This window comes from Acanthopagrus latus, chromosome 22, assembly GCF_904848185.1.
Source record: "Acanthopagrus latus isolate v.2019 chromosome 22, fAcaLat1.1, whole genome shotgun sequence".
In the NCBI taxonomy this organism is placed as follows: domain Eukaryota; kingdom Metazoa; phylum Chordata; class Actinopteri; order Spariformes; family Sparidae; genus Acanthopagrus; species Acanthopagrus latus.
Genome location: NC_051060.1, coordinates 23,751,235 through 23,764,896, shown reverse-complemented (window position 1 = coordinate 23,764,896; position 13,662 = coordinate 23,751,235). Strand labels below are relative to the sequence as shown.

Below are 13,662 nucleotides of genomic sequence, written 5' to 3'. Positions count from 1 at the left end.
CAGGATCACACTAACGACAGCTAGCGTGGCCAGTTGTGCTCTGGACGGTTGAGGCTGACACAACTGCACCGCCGTGAAGAAAAAGAAAACAACATTTTGAAGGAAAAACAGACTTTTGACAAAAGAAATTAAACTCTGAAGCTCTACAAAGAGGTTCCCGATTGCACATTGTTAGCTCGCTGTTTCCTGCACATGGCAGAGCTGCTGTCCTGTATTAGATCTGCTGGGTCAGAACCAGCTTGATCGTCTTTATCCTGCTCTGTGCTCCCTGCAGGAGCGTTTACTGAGACTATTCGTTTTTTTTAAAACTTGCATTTTACCGATTTGATCCTCCTGATTTCAGGCCTGAAGCACCGTGTCACAATCCGTCCACGTGTTATGTAAATACGAGCATTATGATTCCTGTGATTGTGGTCACCCTCATTAGTTATGTATGTGTTTTGATTTGTATAATTCATATCTCTAACCCCAGACTGCTGAAATGTTGAAACAGCAGGCTTTCTCCCCGAGGACAACACCCTGCTCTCTAAGTGAGCAATAAATCTAGCACTTAAGAGAGGTTGTCCGTGTGTGTGAGTGTGTGAGTGTGTATTTGAGCGTGTAAATGTACTCGGTGTCCTCGAGTCTGTGGCCTCCAGAGCCGTCAAACGTTGCCCGGCCCCTGCAACTTCCGTAACCCGTGACCCCTGTGACTCCTGTTTTGTTCTCGGCTCTCCAGGCCCCTCAGATATCCCTCCACTGGAACTCCCCCTTAGATGACAGACACCTCCTCTCCTCTCTGTTCCTGCACACTAGCCCAGTAGCCTTTGACCTCCCTGGCACCTCTGCCTCTCCGTGAGCCTTGCCCTCGCATTCCAGCAAAGGCGCTGAAACCCGAGCCAGCGGTGAGCTCATCGCCGGGCCCTGGAATCAAGAGTTAAGTGATACCAAAAAACAGAGAGAGGAGAGAAAACTGAGAGAGAAGGGGGGGAGAGGCAGCCGCTGGTTGGTGCAGGACAGGTCTGGAACTGGTTCTGTGCGTCTGCTCGCCGGGGCTCTCCGAGGGGTTAAGTTACACCGGAGAAAACGAGGAGGAAGAGGAAGGAGAAACTGCTGGCATCTCTGAATCCTCCCTGCTTTTGTCTGTCTCATTCTCGCCCTCTCGCTGCTCTCTCAGCGGCCTGACCGACTGCCGCCTGCAGTTTCCCCTCTTGACACACTCCAGCGAGCCGGCCGCCCTCCATCCGCGCTTTCAAGTTAACGAGCCCCGTCGGTCTCGTCCTCGTGTCTGGGAGCCCGGGATGTGAGTGTAATGCCGCGAGGTCGCGCTCTCCCCTCTGTCTGCGTCTCTGTTCGTCTCTGACCCGGCCATGACCGCTAAGTGTCCAAAGACGGTAAGTGTCCCTCTTCTAAACTGCCGGAGTGTGTGTGTGTTTGTGTGGAGCGTTCGGGGACTGTGTGGCTTTTTTTTTTTTTGTCTGTGAGTGAAAGAAAAAGTGAGAAAATAAGAGGAATTTCTGCTCTCTTTCTAAATGTCACATCTCAGAATCATTGTGATTCATGTCTCATATTGTGACGAGTGCCATTTAGACGCTTAATCACAGCAAACATAATTAAACCAATCAGAGTTTCTCTCAAGCTGAGTTCTGAGGACGACTAGAGCGAGTTAGCGAAAGGGGTTTTTTCTTTCTTTTTTTTTTCCTCAGCTGAGAGCGTCTCCAGCTGAAAGCAAAGATCAACTTTTAAAAGTTTTAAGAGTGCCATTAGATAAACCTTTCATCCATGCATTATTCATGGCTGCCATGTTTCTTTCTAGTTCACTGCCTGTTGTTCAGCGCGCCTCTCTCTGACCTTGTGCAGTCGTCTCGTCAACCTCCGGGGTGACAAATCCCTTTAAAACAAAGTTTTGAACGCGGTAATGACTTTAATGGGTGGCCTACAGGAGACGCCAAATAAAAGGTTGAGTACACTGTATTTAAAAGAGAAATAATAACAATAAAAAAAGAGAAGAGAAACAGTCTTCAGGGGTTGTTTTTTTTTAAAAAACCCAGAACAATGTAAGGGCCAGTTTACATTCTGCCACCTGCTCTTCCTTTCAGAGCAGAAAAGCAATTTAAAATAATTGTGAGCGTTTCCAGCAATAACTTTAAAAATGTCTAAGGTGAAACAGTTACAATTATCTCCGACATCTTGTGCGATGGTCTCATTATTTAAATGGGTGTGAAGTGCTCCATGGCTCCTCACAGGTAAACACACCACGCGTCTTGGGAAATAATGACATCTCTATGATCAAAAGCTTTTTTCTTTTTTTTTTCTTTCTCCAGCCGGGGACCGCTGCCCTGCATGCACTTAATTTACAAAGCTGTTTTATTCACAGGTTTTTTACTTAACAAACAGCCAGCCATGCCAAATCCCAGAGCATGACTGCCAATGGATGGAGACTAATGAGTAAACATTACGACTTATAGAACAATCGCAAATATCCTGCCGGCATTGACACAAGCGCTAACATTTCATTAGCTTAATAAATGCCTTTATTTTCAAGAGATGTACAGGCTGTTAGCTGAGGGCCTGCGAGGAGCAGATGTGCTGAAATGATTTCTGGGTAACACTATGAAGGAACATATCATATACGTACACTAACTTATGATTTAATGCGCGCATTCTTGCAGGATGTGTCATGACTTCCTGTTGCTCGCCGTGAACAAATGATGGAGTTTCTGTGACTTTATGTGTTGAGTTCACACTCGATGAATCATGCAGTGAAGGAATGTTAATTCACAGATGCTTCATACATTCATTTATATGCATCAAGTTAACAATTTCACTTCATTTGTGCGGCTGTGTTTATGCGTCTTAATGTGTAAGTGTTTGCATCTGACGGCCAGCGGGATAAAAAAAAAGAATAGCTTCGTGTTTCTATGAGAACACCGACACCGAGCCTGAGAAAATACTGGAATCCGGCTAATTTGGTCGCATATCAATTATCGTTTGAAGTAACTGTGAATTAACATTCCTGATCTGATTAACTGTGAACTAATCACACAAAGTCTTTAACTTCATCACTTGTTAACGCTGAGCAACAGGAATCTGCTCGTCCTGCATGAATTCACGCATCGCGCCTCATGAGTTCTGCATTAGTCGAGCATCACTGAGGAGTTTTTGATTTGATTCCCTTTTTATAAGTAAAGTTTGTTCCGATAGACAGGAAGCTAAAGGTCACCCTTGTTGTGCGTTGTCAGGGAACATTAGCGGCTCCCGACCTGCTCAGTTTGATGTTCCTGTCGCTGCTGTCAGGTGAAGTCAAGCGCCTCCTCGTCAGCTCCGACCAGCGCGTCCTCTCTGAGCTCGCTTCACGGGACTGTAAAGTGGACGTTAAGTGACGCGGCAGAAGAACTGTATCTGGTTAAAAATGCTTGGATTGTTGAGATGGACTTGTTTGCACTATTTTTTCTACTACTTTAGTTTACAATTTCACCAATTTATCTCGTAAATTAGACGGTTTCAACCATTTGTCTCTGACGTTAAGCTGATTATTAAAACTGCTTTCAGTATGGTGGCACTTAAAATGAGCAACATGAGGCTGTAATGATGAGACAACTTCTCCACAAGTAAAATTCCTCTATTGAAGAGAGCGTAAAGTAAAAATACTTGTCATGACATTAGAATTGCTTCTGTTCAATGTTTAAATCAACATTTATCAGAGTTTCATTACTGACAGATTAATATGTGAGAAGCATTTTAATGTTGCTGTTGATGCTGGAGTTATTTTTACTACTTTAAAGACTTGTTCTAGTCTAGTCTAACTGACCGTCTGACTGCTGGTCAGATAGAAACAGATGCTCCTCATTTTTTATGTTAAATAAACCAATACTGTGATAATTCTCAGATAAATAAGTATTCTGTAGTTGCACCCTTAATTTATAACATCTCATATTAAAGGTTAACAGTCTTCATCGGTAAAGTAGCTAGCAGTCACAGCAGTATAAAAAATGCAGGAGAGTATGTCTTTCTTTTTTTTTTTGTTTTAATGCCTTGCAGTTGAATTGTGTGAGCTGACATTCACCGATCCTTCAAAATCACTGCAATTTTCACGCTTCATCATTCGTGAATCAGTTCTGAAAATATGTCACTGAAGTGTCGGAGTGGGTGACAGCTCAACATGCACCTTTTCTTTTTCATTTTTTTTTTTTTTTTTTTGGGTTCAAGTGCTGAAAAGGAGCTCCTTCACCTATAATTGCTTTAGGGGACAGGCAGGTAGTCAGCAGCGGTTTCATACGGAGGCACATGAATGAGCGTATTCGACAGCTGGAATGTGTTTTTGTGCAGCGCTGGGGAAGAAAAAGAGCCGCAGATCCGAGCCTCTGTTTCCAACTGTCCGCTTTAAGACGTCCAGTCGCCAGATTTGACATCATTATTTTGACAGCAATCATAACTCACTTTGTCTGAATGTATCAGATTTAAATTATAAAGACAGATGTGATAAGAGGATTTTTTTTGTGGAATTCTTGGCTTTTATATATTAAACTGTTCATTGAAATTACCTTCTTATTTAGGCACACTTACAGGATGCTGGAATCAATTAGGCGTCGGTTGGCGGGAATCAATCCCCCCCCAACAGTCCTATAGTACTATAGAGTCAGCTGACCCGGGAGCAGACTGAAGGCATGAATCAGACGTTGTCTGGCGCTGGACGCGGCCCGAGGGCAGAGCTCAGATATGCAGCGACAGAGCAGAAGGAAAAGAGGCTAAAAAGGGACCGTGAGGAGAGCATTGAGAAGGATCCGAGGGTGAGGAGGGGGGAGACAGACAGACAGAGAGAGAGAGAGAGAGGAGACCATCGACTGGGTCTCTGGCCAACTGGGAGATCCAGCACAAGGAGAAGCTTGTTCCTGCGCTGCCTCGCCGTTCTGTGGGCATGTAGCAGGACACGGCCTCCCTTGGATGAAAGAAAAATAGACTCGAATACCAGAGGATAATGTGATTACAGGCAAAGAGGAGAATGGGGGTTAATTGGAGTTAAGTGTCTATTTAAAAAAAAAAAAGAACAAGCCTATATATACATCTGCAAGTTAACCCGCGTTCTGCCTACGAGGCTTGAGTTCCTCGTGCCTCCTTTTTAAAATAAACACAAAGCTAAAGAATGTCACAAATGTATATTTTCGGAAGATAATACCTGGACGTTCAGAGTCCAATCATTAGATTATAGTCAACGGCTCAGACACGTGATTGAAACAACACAAGGACCAGCGAGAGGAAAAAAAAAAAAAAAAAAAGCCGACCTCGCTTCAAGTATCTCACACGTGTCCGGAGGCCTCGACAGAGCGATCCAACACCACACATGATTAATCCCAGCAGTAGCTGTTTTCATCAAACCCTCGTAATCTCCCACTCGTGACCCACTCAGGCTCGGTTTGTGTCGGACCTGTCATTCACAGACGCAGAACGCCCTCGCAAGGGTGAACAAGAACACTTCACCAGGACAAGACCTTGACCTCTGAGCAAAACACGGAAAAAGGAAAAAAAACCCTTTACTTTACTTTCCCTTCGTCTGCCAGAGTGTTTTTTATTTTCATAGCGAGTGCGTTAACATTCAGTTTCATGGTAAACGCCTCCCAACACGAGAGGTGACAAATGATTCCTTTTTTCTTCAAATGAGGCTCTGAACATTTACGCACACCTCCTGATTGTTCTTTACACAGCGGCATAAAAAGGAAAATCACAGCTTTGATTGCTGCGGTAACAATGTTCTGAAAGCGCTCTGCAATTCAAGCCACTTAAGAGACGAAGAAAGCCCATAAACATACAAAACAGCCATTTAAAACCCGACTCGCGTTGCCCTTCTGCATGGAACCAGAACCAGGAGCTGCCACTCCGTAAATATGACATTAACCGACTGGCGTGTAATTGGGCTGGTTTTGAAATTTGTTTTTATGATGGCAATTGTGGAAAAGACATGACTGTAACAAGAACGAGCCTGTCGAAGTGAAATCTCTCCTTGTTGCTAATAACTACATTTCCCTGATTTCAGTCTGGACTTGTCTTGTTATTTAGTACCTTTTCTCAGTTTGGTAGTTTCAGTCTTTCTGCGGGTGTTTTTCGCGATATCACTTCAGGTGCAGTGGACACACAGGTAGATAACCAGCCGCTGTTGATTCAGAACTTCAGAGACATTTCAGAAACACATCCAGTCTCTTTCTGAGCAGACGTCAGCTCCTCTCTCTCGTACACAGTCAGGAAGATGTTTCAGGGAATGTGCCGTCATGTGGCCGTCGCTCAGGAGATACACGAGCATCTTAGTCAACTTGTTTTGTGACCTGCTGTTTCAGTCAGATGCTTGAATTAGATCGTGTTGTTGCTACAGCAGCTAAATGAGACGACAGAACTCAGTCTGAGATATTAAAAGTCATCATGATGAACACAGATAATCATCTTCTCACTACTCTGACTTTCCCACTTCTAGAATGATCGATTTATAGTATTATAGAAATATTCAGACACATTTTTGCACTCCTGGTTCCCTCGTCTCAAAGTCAGCGGGTTTTTTTGAACAAGGTTTTCGATTAAATGCCTGAAATAAGATGTGTAGTTACTACAGGCTGAAGATGTTTTGGTGTACAACACAAAATACATCATTAAATGTCCCACAGTTTGATTGGAAAGGCTTTATGTTGTCTTTAAAACAGCGGTTGCTAACGAGTGGCTTAACGCGACGACAGAAGTTGTCCTTTTCACTTCTGATGTTTGCGTTTCCAAAATCATAAAAGTGGTTTCTGAAGATAGTCTATATGTTGAAGGTCCGAGGGAGATGCTAACTTCCAGGTTCTGCTTTGAAAACAAGTTGAAAACACTAACTTTAGATTTTGACTGGTATCATGGAGGAGCGTTTACAAGACTACTTTCACATTAAAGAAAGACCAGAACTGCTGCTTTCAGGTGAACACAGCTGTTTAAGTGTGTGCGTTAGCGAGCTTGGCTAACAAGCGTACCCATTCTGAGTGGATGTTAGTTAGCCTGGCTGGCTAGATTCAACTTTCTGGCTGAATTTTCATCGAAACGTGTCCTTAGAGCCAGTTGTCGTGACTTAAAAGTCTATGGGTTTAGACAAAGAAGGGAAAACTGTCATGTATCAACGCTCGCAGGCTACAAATGGCAGGATTGTGCTCCGGTCAGTCGTATATCAGGCCTGACAGCGTGTCTCAGATATCAGTTAGCAGCTGCCATGTCTACACAGCAGTCTGAACCTGAGACGTGTCCACACATATCGAAAAACTATTGTTCTATATTTATTTGCTAACTGAAAAGCTAAAAAAAGTTACGCACTGCAGCCACAGTGCTCACTTTAAATGTCCTTACACTAAGATTAAAGATGGCCTCCTGTACATTTCCCTCAAACGTATCATCATAACTTGGAATCACTCGAACGTTCTGTATCAGTTTCAAAAGCGAATGTAAACACTTCATGCCATTTTGAGAAGTACAGTGCTGTGTGTGATGGAGTGAGCTGACGCACAAGTTTTACGGCCCATAAGCAGGGCACTTCTTGTTTGCTTTGGAGCCCTCTGAAAGCAGCCAAAAGAGCGATGGCGAATGCCAGCCGCAGCAGCTGCCAGCAGGCGTACGAGCAAACAACACAGAACTCTGCCTCCTTGATTTTCTGCTCCAGCCACACTGAACTTTTAGGAGGCTTCTTGCTGCTAACGCATTTTGGAGCCAACCGACCCCGCCGAGCTCACCTCGACCCCCCCCCTTATCTTAAATTTTATGTTCACACCTCATAAAAACTCAATTTGTCTCGTAAGTCTGATCTTTCGGACTGAAAAACCTTTTTTGTCATTTACGAGCGATGGCGCATTTTGTGTTGGGGCATTGTAAACCTATCGGGATTAGTTCTCGTGGCAACGACGCTGCTGCACACACAGGGAACTTTTTTTTTTATTTTTAGAATGAAACCAAACAGAGAACTGCAGATCAGACGAGGAGTGGAAGGAAAAGCAGCGGCGTGCAGGCAGCGTCAGAGGCGAGGAGGCTGATGTGGGCCGCCATGTTTCATGTGGAGAGCAAACTACATTTACACCAGCACTGTATTTGTACTTTTAGTCGTGCATTTCCAGTATATTTCAGAGGGATCGCTGCTTTTCAGATTACAATCAAAACCTTTTAGGGCTCACGACTCCGTCCAGAAAGCGTCGGCTGGGCCTCCTGATCATGTTTCATGCATCCGCGAGTTGTTAGCGGAGTGATTCTTCCACTTCTCCTGCAGGTTTCAGATGGTTTTCGTTCTAGTGACTCGTTTTAAAATAAAGGGTTCATTGGCAACTAAACATATCTCCATTTTTCCCCAATCAAATTGCTGATTGTTCCAGGGAGTATCAATCAAACTGGCACTGCGCTGTTGTGCTAACATATCTTATTTAAATGTAATCATATTTTGTTTTATTGAGCACTTAAAGGAATATCTTTCAACCTCGTGTCGCCTTTTTTTTTTTTATTATTATTTTAAGCGTGGCATAAATTAACTCAATCAGAGAGAAGAATGGGAATGAAATGATAAATGAATACAGCTGCGAACGATTACAATCAACACTTGCGCCTTTTAAACATTATTTGTTACGGACCGCTGATAGTGCATGCAGTGTATCCTTGGCTGCTTTGACTTTCATACGCACATCATCATCATCATCATCATCATCATCACTGTGCAGCGGCTACACGACTGATTTAAATTCTAATTCATTTTTCTCCTGTCGCACGCTAAAAGTGAGCAACATGTTGACATCACAGTCGTCTCTTCACCCTCACTGTCTCGATATGCTGCTTAACACATGGATGCTTCCGTATTAAAGAAACAGTTCACCCTTAAAAAGATCACGTTCAGTCATCACAGTATCTACTCACCTCCAGGCTTCACAGCAAGTGTTGCAGCATTCTTCCACACACCTCGAAGTAGACGAGCACAGAGATAACATCTAAAACAAACAAACTTTAAATGCGTCTGTACAGCTCGTCAGGTATCGTCCTCATCTGGTGAATCCCCCAACATCCTAAACTGATGTGAAACAACGTTATCGACATTGTTTTCGCACAACGAAGCCTTAAATAACATTTTTTTCTCAAATTAGTTTTGGATCTCGAGGCTTCACAAGGCTTGAGTCAAGCTGCCTGAACTGCTTAGAAAGATTTTATGTTCTTTTTTTGAAAAATCTTTATGATTTTTTTTTTTTTAAATTTAAAACAAATTTCTTCCTACTTCAGTTGTTCTAACAGTATCTACAGACGTTTATCTGTCACAGAAGACGCTACTTCATGATTTAAATACATTTCTCTGATACACTTTCTGTACTTCTTCTCACTATAAACAGGATTTTCAGTGCGTTTTCACTTTGTGTAACTGGTTCTCAACCTAAGTGGTGACTGTAGGCACCTCCTCCACTGTCGGCCAGATGTTATGTCACCGTCATGTGTTCTGTGTTATTGCCTGACGTAAAGGACAGTTTAAAACCTGATTTGCGTGGCTCGCCTCCATCGTTTTAGGATCTGATTGAGTCAGATTTCGTACCACCTACGGTTCCACTTCTACGCGTTCCTCGCCGTCCGCGCTTGATAAAAAGGCAATCTGATTGCAATCTGGATACGGCGAGGAATAAGATTCGAGCTGCCAGCGTCCGTCTTCACCCATTTCTCCATCTTATCTCCCCTGAGGATCCGTCCTCAACCCTGCTCTCTCAGGCTTTGTCTCACCAGACGCTGTCAGTTTCGCTGCTGCGTTACTCAAACACATGACTCACGGACGTGGGTTTGGATCACAAGTCTAGTCACAACAACACAATTCCAAAACCATCCAGCTTATAGACGTTATGCAACTCCCTGGACTTCCTGTTATTGCTCACCTTAAACTTTCTTTTCCTTTTTATTAAAACTCTCTCAACCGAATAAAAATACACTGCATAATATCAAGAAATGGACTCATCCTTTTCATATGGGAACACATTTAATCATTTTGTTTATATGTACTGCTTTAACACCGCCTGGTTCATGATTCACCCTCAGCAGAACAGCTCAGAACATGTTCTGTCCGGGTCTGAGGCTTCCCTGCCCGACCTGTTTTCAGTCATCCAGGCTCTGAGGCTTTGACGGCGCTCACTGGAGAGGCTGAATATGTGTTCACTTCTCTTTGGATACATCTCTTTTTGTCTGTGTGTGCTGCTTTCACCTGTCTACACGAATTTGTTTTTCCCCCTTCCTCGCGTTGCCCTCTCCTCCTTGTTTATTCTGCGCTTTGCACGGACGATCTTCTCTTCTGGCACTCAACACCGTTATTTTCCTATTTTGCATGTCGCTTGCTGAGTTAGCTCACGCTGTCAGCTGCCCTGCTGAGTGATGCATTCCCCCTCTATCTCAAAAAGCTTCACAGTAATTGCCGGGTAATTGTTTGTCCAGTAGTGCAGCATGAAAAAAGCCCCGGCCGTTCATTACGTCGCTCGAATGTTTTCTTGAAACAACACACGGTCGGACGGTCTCTGCCTCGCGGCGCGGTACATGTCACGTGTTTCCAAAAACCCAATTATTTAAATAACCTGGAGTGTATTGAAACCGGGAGGAATAATCTCTCCCAGGTGACGTACAGTTTTCACTTTGTTTTTAAGAAAAATAATCTTTCTTGACTCTCACAGCCTCTGGCAAGCGTCCAGCTCAGCCACATTCCACGTTCACATGACCTTCTCTCAGACCCGGCCCGGAGCGGGAGCAGCACCGTCCGTCCCCGACCACACCTCCGTTTGACTGGCCTAGTTATTTTAAGACCTGCTTATCTCAGCTTCTTCTTCTTCTCCTCCTTCTGCCTCTGCCGCCTCCTCCAGTGTTTACAAGTTTGAATCAACTCCAGATATGTAATTGGCTTGTAAATTTCATTTATGTGTATTTACGGTTGTGTTTTACAAGGACAGATACATCCCCCCCATCCCGCTCAGACACTGGGAGCCATTGAAACGGATCGTGGTGTCGAGATATTTTCAGCCCGTCTGAACACAAACGGACAGTTTTAACGTCGGGAATCAATCACACATAATGCTGAAACAACTCGTGGATGTTTGTCTAATTAACTTTGCTGCTTAAAGGATTACCTTGATGTTTAAGGGAAAAAAAAGCCCGTGTTTGCTTTCTACTGTAGCTGAGAGTGAAACGACAGGATCGATGCCTCTCTCATGTTTGTCTGCTGTTTAAATATGAAGCTACCACCAGCAGCTGGTTAGCTTAGCCAGTGGGAAACAGCTAGCATGGCTCTCACAGGTGAGAAAACCTGCCAAGCACCAGGTTTAAAACCTGCTGATGAACACACTGTATCACATAAATATAATACTCTGTGGCTTTACAGTGTTTATGCTACGCTAAGCTAAGATAATCAGCTCCTGGCTGTAGTTTTAATGGTCCACTATGAAGATTTCAGGGGATTAGTTGCAGAGATTAAATATGATATACATGATTATGTTTTAATTAGTGTAAAATCACCTGAAACTAAGAATCGTGGGTTTGTTAAGAGTTTACGAACGTTATATCTGCAGCAGGGCGTCGAAAGCCAAAACTGTTCAGTGGCACATAAAGCCAGAAACGTTTCACTTCATGGGTATAAAAGTACCCCGATCTTCAGCTGGTCTGCGCCGCCCTCAGAATTTCTTTTTATTGGGGGTCCATGGAGTCCAACACCATCTTTCTATGATAGCCCAGAGCGGACAAACCAAACACTTTAGATTCTTCTTTTTTTTTGTATTGTATTTAGCAGCCACTGTAGGAGAGGGTGGGGGTGGATGAGGGATGTATAGTTGGTTCCAATCTGCAGCCTCTCTGCCGACAACTCGAACATACCGGACCTTTTAATATTTATTCTACCGGGTGGCAGTGACCCTGTTTCACTCTCGTGTGTGCACATTGCAAAATGTAGAAGTAGCAGCTTCAGATTTGCAGCTTTTTCTGTTTTATTAATTAATTCAAGGCTTATTTAAATCTCACTGAAAACAGAAATACGCCAGCAACAACAACAGCACCCAGTCAAAAACAGTCACAGTTACATAAAGGTACAGCTGCGTTACGTTTCATGTGTGGCTTTATTTTAAAACCCTAATATTATCAGTAATTTAGCAGATAATGAATATGATTATTATTAATAACCTCACTACACCAGCAGCCCTCCTCTGCTCTGATGTTCCTGGACTGAGATTATATTTACTTTTCCGAACAACAGAGCGGCGCGACGAGGCGAGCTTCCAAAGCAGGAAATGGAATTGGCTTCTGCAAACGATGCTGTGTGTGTTTGTATTAAGGAGTCGGAGAGACAGAGCCACGCAGCACTTTAATATCCCCAGTAACAGTGGAGAGACGGGGCATCTGAGAATCCCACATCAAACGAGACGCCATGTCAGCGGAGGGTTATGCATATATTTCCCCTCGCTGTTCCCATCCAGCGGGAACAGGCGGGCGTGGAGGGGAGCGCTTGATGAGTGGAACGAGACACACTTTTGATCAGGACTAGAAAAGTAAGGACAGAAGAAACCCAACAAGACAGGACACACGAGTAAATAGAAAGATATGGAGTCCAAACATCCGCGGCGGAAACTCGCAAATCAATTACGTTATCAAGGTTTGCCGTTCTGTTCTGGTTCTGTGTGCGATTGCAGGCGGGGATGTTGTTTTCCCGCGAGGGCATCTGGAGGAGATTAGGGTCCAACCTGACACTGCAGCCCCGTGAAACATGACTCAGGGATGAATGGAGGCTTTTAGACTGGTGTCTGTCTTCCCACACGTTGTTCTGCTATTCTTTATTTGTCCGTCACCCAATAAAACACGCCTGGCGTTATCTGATACCCTCACGCTCGCCCGAGCAAACAAGGTTCTTCCAATCTGGTCCCCTCGCTTTCGAAACAAGCCTTTATCTCCGGCTCGAAGCACAAAGATGTTGTTTTATCATGCGAGAGAGAAAAAAACAAGACGTCACTGGCTGTATTTTTAAAATTTCAAATCAGCTGTGTGCGCAGACTGTACATCACTGTGAGAGAATGCGAGTCGGAAGGTCAGCGAATGTCTGTTTTCTCTCTTGTTAAAAAAAAAGGAAAAAAAAAAGTGGCGAACCAGAGAGCAGGACAGGGCGCAGAGCAGGCGGCGTGAGGGAATGTAACAGAATAACATGAGTTCGGACCCAGCTGAGGCCAAATTACCTGCAAAGAGAAGCGTATTCAGAGCCCTTTGTTTTGATACAGTCTACAGGCAGCGGGTCGGACTCCTGTTAGACTCGGCTCAGACGAGGCCCTCCGACTGCCTTTATCCGGTTACGGCTGGCCCTTCCGGCGGTCCGGGGAGCTCGCTGTTTGCTCTCCGCCTTACGGGGGCGGAGGGGGGCTAATGCATGTCGCCGACGCCACCTGCAGTTTGAGCAAACAGAGCCGACCGCCACGCAGCTGGGCACTAATAGAGCAGGAGAAGATGGGAGGCGAGACGCCGACCGGCCCAGGTTACATGGCTGAAGGATACACCTCCACGTTTCAGCCGCTCTCAGGACTTCCTGCGGGCGCTTCGTGCTGCAGCTCCACATCTCTCTGAGAAAGCTCTTTTGTCGACTTCATCATAATTGCGGCGGCTGCTGCTGCTGCTGTCAGTCGTGTTATTTCTGTTTTATTGTGAGGAAATATGCGA

General features: G+C 44.4%; 1 protein-coding gene across 1 annotated transcript in view; it reads left to right on the top strand.

The window, feature by feature from the left end:
* Positions 1-1,025: 1,025 nt before the first annotated feature.
* The window catches only part of flrt2 (fibronectin leucine rich transmembrane protein 2), a 46,274-nt gene continuing 33,637 nt past the window's right edge, over positions 1,026-13,662 (top strand). The window contains exon 1 of the mRNA XM_037087111.1: positions 1,026-1,373. The gene's annotated coding sequence lies outside the window, so the exon portion shown is untranslated. The remainder of the gene's footprint in view (positions 1,374-13,662) is intronic.